The sequence below is a fragment of the Arachis stenosperma genome, chromosome 7 (assembly GCF_014773155.1).
Source record: "Arachis stenosperma cultivar V10309 chromosome 7, arast.V10309.gnm1.PFL2, whole genome shotgun sequence".
Lineage (NCBI taxonomy): Eukaryota > Viridiplantae > Streptophyta > Magnoliopsida > Fabales > Fabaceae > Arachis > Arachis stenosperma.
Window position 1 is genome coordinate 86,787,155 of NC_080383.1, and position 8,602 is coordinate 86,795,756.

The following is an 8,602-nucleotide window of genomic DNA, read 5'->3' on the forward strand; positions in this document are numbered from 1 at the left end:
AAGAACAAAAGAAAAGAAAAAAAATAATACAAAAAAATAAAAGAAAAGAAAAAAAGTAAAAAGTAAGTAAATAATAAAAAGGGGACAAAATGCCCCAAGTTAAGTAATAATATCAATGCATATGAGTTTTACTTAAATTTAGGATGCTTGAATATGTGCAAAGCATGGTTAATGGATAAGTTAGGTTGTGTATTTTGATTACATGGATTGTCCTAAGTTAGGTGGGAAGTTTAGGTTAATTAAGGATTCAGATTATAGTCCACTTGACCAAATACAATCCTACCTTGACCCTAACCCCATTACAATCCTTAAAAGACCTCTTTATATGTGTATTTGTGCATTAAATTTCTGTTGATTGGTAGAAGAAGAGCAAGACTTAGAAAGCAAGGTTAGTAGAGAATTGAGAGAATCGAACCTTAAACACCTGAGCAATTAGAGTGTATACACTTCCAGTGAGGGTTCGATGCTCGATTCCTTGTTTCCAACTTTCATGAGCCATTTTCTTCTGCAAGTCTATTTGTACTTTATTTTTTTATGATTTGAATTAGTGAAATCCAGTTCATATTTGTTCTTGGAAAGTTTATCTATTTTTAACCAAGTGGGTAGAAACATTTTGCATGTAGTTACATTCATACAAATAGGTTGCATCTCATACTGTCTACCATTCCTCTTCACTCTTATAGCCTCTCTTGAGCTTAGCATGAGGACATGCTAATGTTTAAGTGTGAAGAGATTTGATGCACCACTATTTCGTGGTACATCTTGTGCTTAATTGAGTAGATTTTATCCACTAATCTCACACTTATTCATGTAAATTGCATGTTTTACATTTTCCTTCCTGAATTTGTGCTATGATTGAAAACATGTTTCTTTGGTCTTAATTTAGCTATTTTTAATCCTCTCTCATTACCATTCGATGCCTTGATATGTGTGTTAAGTGTTTTCAGAGATGACAGGACAGGAATGGCGTAAAGGATGGAAAGGAAGCATGCAAAAGTGGAAGGAATATAAGAAGTTGAAGGAACTGCAAAGCTGTCAAGTCTGACCTCTTCGCACTCAATCTATCATAACTTGAGCTATAAAGATCCAAATGAGGCGGTTTTAGTTGCGTTGGAAAGCTAACATCTGGGGCTTCGCAACGATATATAATTTGCTATAGTTGACCTGGCGTTTAGGGACGCGTACGTGCAAAGCACGCGGACGCGCGCATCTACGAAATTTCCATCGGTGCGTACGCGCACATGACGCGTACGCGCGCATGAACCGCGACCTGTACGTATTAGACATCACCCCCAACGATTTTTGGACTATTTTTGACCCAGTTCTTGATGCAGAAAACACAGATTAGAGGCTGAGAGTAGAGCAGAATCATTGAATCATCATTCATCAGTCACACAACTTCTCACTTTTCATAATTTTAGGTTTTAGATGTAGTTTTAGAGAGAGAGGCTCTCTCCTCTCTCTTAGGTTTTAGGATTTAGGATTTCTTTAGGATTTAGGATTATCTCTTCTCAATTTTCAGGTTTAATGTTCTTTGACTTAATTTTCTTCTACTCTTATTGATTCTAATACTTTGATCTATGCATTCCTTTTGTGATTGGATTTTCTATTTAATATAACTTGAGGTATTTCATATTCTAGATTGCTCTCTTTTGATCTATGTTGCTGATATTTGAGATTGGTTATTTGGATGTCATTATCTCCTATTATTTTTCTATGTTTTTATGTTATGCACTCCAAGTACTTGATAAAATGCTTAGAAGGATGTTAGAGTAAGATTTTATGTTCTTGGCTTTGGTTGAGTAATTGGTGACACTTGAATTATCAAACTCCTTTGTTGATTGATAATTGAAAGTTGCTGATTGATTTGGATCCCTCTAAAGCTAGTCTTTTCTTAGGAGTTGACTAGGACTTGAGGAATCAAATTGATTAGTCCACTTGACTTTCCTCCATAGTTAGAGGTTAACTAAGTGGGAGCAACGGACAATCGTCATCACAATTGATAAGAATAGCTAGGATAGGACTTCCAATTCTCATACCTTACCAAGAGCTTTTCTAGTTATTAGTTTGTCCCGTTTGCAATTTACTTTTTCTTGTTTTCTTATCCAAAACCCCCCAAAACATACATTTTCATAACCAATTATAAGCACAGTTCCCTGCAATTTCTTGAGAGACAACCCGAGGTTTAAATACTTCGGTTATCAATTTTATTAAGGGTTTGTTACTTGTGACAACCAAGTTTTTGTGCGAAAGGATTTTAGTTGGTTTAGAAGCTATACTTTCAACGAGCCTTTATTTGTGAAATTCTTTACTAGCAAAAATCCGTTCGTCAATATTCTATAAGTTTGCTTACTTTCCCAACTTGCATTGTTTTTCTAATTGTATAACATGCTTAATTGCTTCTTGAATTACTTGATATACATTATTATACTTGTGTTTTACTTGCATTGCTATTACTTATGTTTTCTACTGGGATTGAGGAGGTTCGGAAGGTGGTGGCGATGGGATCGCATGGAGGTTAGGCTAGTGAAGGCTGTGGGATAGCAGTTAAATGTTAGACTATTGATGAGCGGATAATTTATACGCTTTTTGGCATTGTTTTTAGGTAGTTTTTAGTAAGTTCAAGCTACTTTTAGGGATGTTTTCATTAGTTTTTATGTTAAATTCACATTTCTGGACTTTACTATGAGTTTGTGTGTTTTTCTGTGATTTCAGGTAAATTCTGGCTGAAATTGAGGGACTTGAGCAAAACTCTGAAAAAGGCTGACAAAAAGGACTGCTGATGCTGTTGGAATCTGACCTCCCTGCACTCGAAATGGATTTTCTGGAGCTGCAGAACTCCAATTGGCGCGCTCTCAACGGCGTTGGAAAGTAGACATCCAGAGCTTTCCAGCAATATATAATAGTCTATACTTCATTCGGAAATTGACGACGTAACTTGGCGTTGAACGCCAAGTTCATGCTGCTGTCTGGAGTTAAACGCCAGAAAAACGTCATGATCCGGAGTTGAACGCCCAAAACACGTCATAACTCGGAGTTCAACTCCAAGAGAAGCCTCAGCTCGTGGATTGATCAAGCTCAGCCCAAACATGCACCAAGTGGGCCCCGGAAGTGGATTTATGCATCAATTACTTACTCATGTAAACCCTAGGAGCTAGTTTATTATAAATAGAACATTTAACTATTGTATTAGATGTCTTTTGACCACGTTTCATCTTTGGTCTTAGTTTTGTTTTATTCTTCATCCTAAGAGGCTATTGATCACGTTTTAGGGGGCTGGCCATTCGGCCATGCCTGAACCTTTCACTTATGTATTTTCAACGGTGGAGTTTCTGCACACCATAGATTAAGGGTGTGGAGCTCTGCTGTACCTCAAGTATTAATGCAATTCTATTTTCTTTTATTCAATTCTATCTTATTCTTATTCCAAGATATTCATTCGCACCCAAGAACATGATGAATGTGATGATTATATGACCCTCATTATCATTCTCACTTATGAACGCGCGTGATTGACAACCACTTCCGTTCTACATGCAACAGAGCTTGAATGTGTATCTCTTAGATTCCCCAACAGAATCTTCGTGGTATAAGCTAGATAGATGGCAGCATTTATGAGGATCCGGAAAGTCTCACCTTGTCTGTGGTATTCCGAGTAGGATCCTGGGAATCCGGAAAGTCTAACCTTGTCTGTGGTATTCCGAGTAGGATTCCGGTAATGAATGACTGTGACGTGCTTCAGACTCGCAAGTGCTGGGCGTTAGTGACAGACGCAAAAGAATCAAGGGATTCTACTCCAGTAGGCGCGGGAACCAACCAGTGATTAGCCGTGCTGTGACAGAGCGCGTGAGCGTAGTTTTTACTGCGAGGATGGGATGTAGCCTTCGGCCAGGTGATGCCTCCAGACGATTAGCCATGCGAGTGACAGCCGCAGAGGACCATTTTCCCGAGAGGATTGAAAGTAGCCATCGTCGAACGGTGAACCCCTATACACAGCTTGCCATGGAAAGGAGTAAGAAGGATTGAGTTGAAGCAGGAGAATAGCAGGCGTCCTTGAGCATACAGTACCTCCATTCGCTTATCTGAAATTCCCACCAATGAATCTGCATAAGTATTCTATCCCTTTTATTATTTCTTCTTTTTATATAATTTTTGAAACCATAAACAATTTTAATCTGCCTAACTGAGATTTACAAGGTGACCATAGCTTGCTTCATACCAACAATCTCTGTGGGATCGACCCTTACTCGCGTAAGGTTTATTACTTGGACGACCCAGTATACTTGCTGGTTAGTTGAACGGAGTTGTGAATTCAACCAGTGCCATAATAATGATTTCATACAAATAGTTAGAACATGGATCACAATTTCGTCCACCAAGTTTTTGGCGCCATTGCCGGGGATTGTTCGAGTATGGACAACTGACGGTTCATCTTGTTGCTCAGATTAGGTAATTTTCTTTTCAAAAATCTTTTTCAAAATTTTTCTTTTATTTTTCGTTTTTTCCAACTTTGTTTTCGAAAAAAACTTAATAAAAATCCAAAAAAAATCATAAAATCATAAAAATCAAAAATATTTTGTGTTCTTGTTTGAGTCTTGAGTCAATTTTTAAGTTTGGTGTCCATTGCATGCTTTTAAAATTTTTTCTTGCATTTTTTCGAAAATCCATGCATTCATAGTGTTCTTCATGATCTTCAAGTTGTTCTTGATAAGTCCTCTTGTTTGATCTTGATGATTTCTTGTTTTGTGTTGTTTGTTGTTTTTCATATGCATTTTTTGTTTGTTAGTGTCCATGCATTAAAGATTTCTAAGTTTGGTGTCTTGCATGTTTTCTTTGCATCAAAAATTTTTCAAAAATATGTTCTTGATGTTCATCATGATCTTCAAAGTGTTCTTGGTGTTCATCTTGACATTCATAGCATTCTTGCATGCATTCATTGTTTTGATCTAAAAATTTCATGCATTGAGTATTTTTGTTGTTTTTCTCTCTCATAATTAAAAATTCAAAAATAAAAAAAATATCTTTTCCTTATTTCCCTCCAAATTTTCGAAATTTTGGGTTGACTTGGTCAAAATTTTTAAAAATTAGTTGTTTCTTACAAGTCAAGTCAAAATTTCAATTTTAAAAATCTTATCTTTTTAAAATCTTTTTCAAAAATCATATCTTTTTCATTTTTTCTATTTTTCGAAAATTTCAAAAACATTTTTCAAATTATTTTCAAAATCTTTTCCTTATCTTTACATCATATTTTCGAAAATTTACTAATAATTAATGTGATTGGTTCAAAAATTTGAAGTTGTTACTTTCTTGTTAAGAAAGGTTCAATCTTTAAGTTCTAGAATCTTATCTTGTAGTTTCTTGTTAGTGAAGTAAATAATTTTAAAATTTTTGAATTAAATCTTTTTATCTTTTATTTTATCTTTTTCAAAATTTGATTTCAAAATATCTTATCTAACTTACTATCTTCTTATCTTTTTCAATTTTGATTTCAAATCTTTTTCAATCAACTAACTAACTTCTTGTTTGTTTCTTATCTTTTTCAAAACCACCTAACTACTTTTCCCTCTCTATTTTCGAAAATATCTTACCCCTTTTTCAAAAAAAAAATTATTTTTAATTAACTAATTGTTTCATGTCTTAATTTTAATTATATTTTATCTTTAATTTTCGAAAATACTAACCCCTTTTTCAAAACTATTTTCGAAATCTCCCTCTTCTTTTCTTCTTCTATTTAATTATTCAATTACTAACACTTCTCTTCACCTCTCTTCATCCATAAATCCGAATCCATTCTTCATTCTTCTACCCCTTCTTTTTCTACTAACATAAAGGAATCTCTATACTGTGACATAGAGGATTCCTCTTCTTTTCTTGTTTTCTTCTCTTTCATATGAGCAGGAACAAGGATAAAGACACTCTTGCTGAAATTGATCCAGAACCTGAAAGGACTCTGAAGAGAAAATTAAGAGAAGCTAAATTACAACAATCCAGAAACAACCTTTCAGAAATTTTCGAACAAGAGAAGGAGATGGCAGCCGAAAATAATAATAATGCAAGGAGAATGCTTGGTGACTTCACAAAGCCAACGTCCAAGTTTGATGGAAGAAGCATCTCCATTCCTGCCATTGGAGCCAACAACTTTGAGCTTAAGCCTCAACTAGTTGCTTTAATGCAACAAAACTGCAAGTTTTATGGACTTCCATCTGAAGATCCTTATCAGTTTTTAACTGAGTTCTTGCAGATCTGTGAGACTGTAAAGACGAATGGAGTTGATCCTGAAGTCTACAGACTCATGCTTTTCCCTTTTGCTGTAAGAGACAGAGCTAGAATATGGTTGGATTCACAACCCAAGGATAGCCTGGACTCATGGGATAAGCTGGTCACTGCCTTCTTGGATAAATTCTTTCCTCCTCAAAAGCTGAGCAAGCTGAGAGTAGATGTTCAAACCTTCAAACAAAAAGATGGTGAATCCCTCTATGAAGCTTGGGAAAGATACAAGCAGCTGACCAAAAGATGTCTATCTGACATGTTTTCAGAATGGACCATATTAGATATATTCTATTATGGTCTCTCTGAATTTTCAAAAACGTCATTGGACCATTCTGCAGGTGGATCTATTCACCTGAAGAAAACGCCTGAAGAGGCTCAAGAGCTCATTGACATGGTTGCAAATAACCAGTTCATGTACAGCTCTGAGAGGAATTCCGTGAACAATGGGGTACCTCAAAAGAAAGGAGTTCTTGAAATTGATGCTCTGAATGCCATATTGGCTCAGAACAAAGTGTTGACTCAACAGGTCAACATGATCTCTCAAAATCTGAATGGATTGCAACATGCATCCAACAGTACTAGAGAGGCAGCTTCTGAAGAAGCTTATGATCCTGAGAACCCTGCCATGGCAGAGGTTAATTACATGGGTGAACCTTATGGAAACACCTATAACTCATCATGGAGAAATCATCCAAATTTCTCATGGAAGGATCAACAAAAACCTCAACAAGGCTTTAACAATGGTGGACGCAACAGGCTGAACAACAGTAAGCCATATCCATCATCTTCTCAGCAACAGACAGAGAATTCTGAACAAAACACTTCTAATTTAGCCAATGTAGTCTCTGATCTGTCAAAGGCCACTTTCAGTTTCATGAATGAAACAAGATCCTCCATTAGAAATTTGGAGGCACAAGTGGGTCAGCTAAGTAAGAAAGTCATTGAAACTCCTCCCAGTATTCTCCCAAGCAATACAGAAGAAAATCCAAAAGGAGAGTGCAAGGCCATTGACATAGTCAATGTGGCCGAATGCACAAGGGAGGAGGAGGACGAAAATCCTAGTAAGGAAGACCTCCTGGGATATCCCTCAAGCAAGAAGGAGTTTCCTATTAAGGATCCAAAGGAATCTGAGGCTCATACAGAGACCATAGAGATTCCATTGAATCTCCTTCTGCCATTCATGAGCTCTGAAGACTATTCTTCCTCTGAAGAGGATGAAGATGTAACTGGAGAGCAAGTTGCTCAATACTTAGGAGCTATCATGAAGCTGAATGCCAAGTTATTTGGTAATGAGACTTTGGAAAGTGAACCTCCCTTGCTCATTAATGAACTGGATACTTGGATTCAGAAAATTCTACCTCAAAAGAAACAAGATCCTGGCAAGTTCTTAATACCGTGTACCATAGGCACCATGATCTTTGAAAAGGCTCTGTGTGATCTAGGGTCAGGGATAAATCTAATGCCACTCTCTGTAATGGAGAAGCTGGGGATCATTGAGGTACAACCTGCATTGTTCTCATTACAACTGGCAGACAAGTCATTGAGACAAGCCTATGGAATAGTAGAGGACGTGTTAGTAAAGGTTGAAGGCCTTTACATCCTTGCTGATTTCATAATCTTAGACACTAGGAAGGAAGAGGATGATTGTATCATTCTTGGAAGACCTTTCCTAGCCACAGCAGGAGCTGTGATAGATGTCAACAGAGGAGAGTTAGTCCTTCAATTGAATGGGGAATACCTTGTGTTTAAGACACATGGCCATCCCTCTGTGACAGAAGAGAGTAAGCATGAAGAGCTTCTCTCAGTTCAGAGTCAAGAAGAGCCCCCACAGTCAAACTCTAAGTTTGGTGTTGTGAGGCCACAACCAAACTCTAAGTTTGGTGTTAAGATCCCATATCCAAACTCTAAGTTTGGTGTGGACAACTATACAACATTGACCTGATCACCTTGTGGCTCCATGAGAGCCACTGTCAAGCTATTGACATTAAAGAAGCGCTTGTTGGGAGGCAACCCAATTTTATTTATCTAATTTTATTTTATTTTATTTTATTGTTATTTTGTGTTTTATTAGGTACATGATCATGAGGAGTCACGAAAAAAATCAAAAAAAATTAAAAACAGAGTCAAAAATAGAAGAAAAAAATTTTCACCCTGGAGGACGCACAGGCTGGCGTTCAACGCCAGTAAGATGCATCTGGCTGGCGTTCAACGCCAGAACAGAGCACCATTCTGGCGCTGAACGCCAGAAACAAGCAACATCCTGGCGCTGAACGCCAGGAATGTGCCTAGAGGAGACAAGCTGGCGCTGAACGCCAGTAACAAGCATGAAACT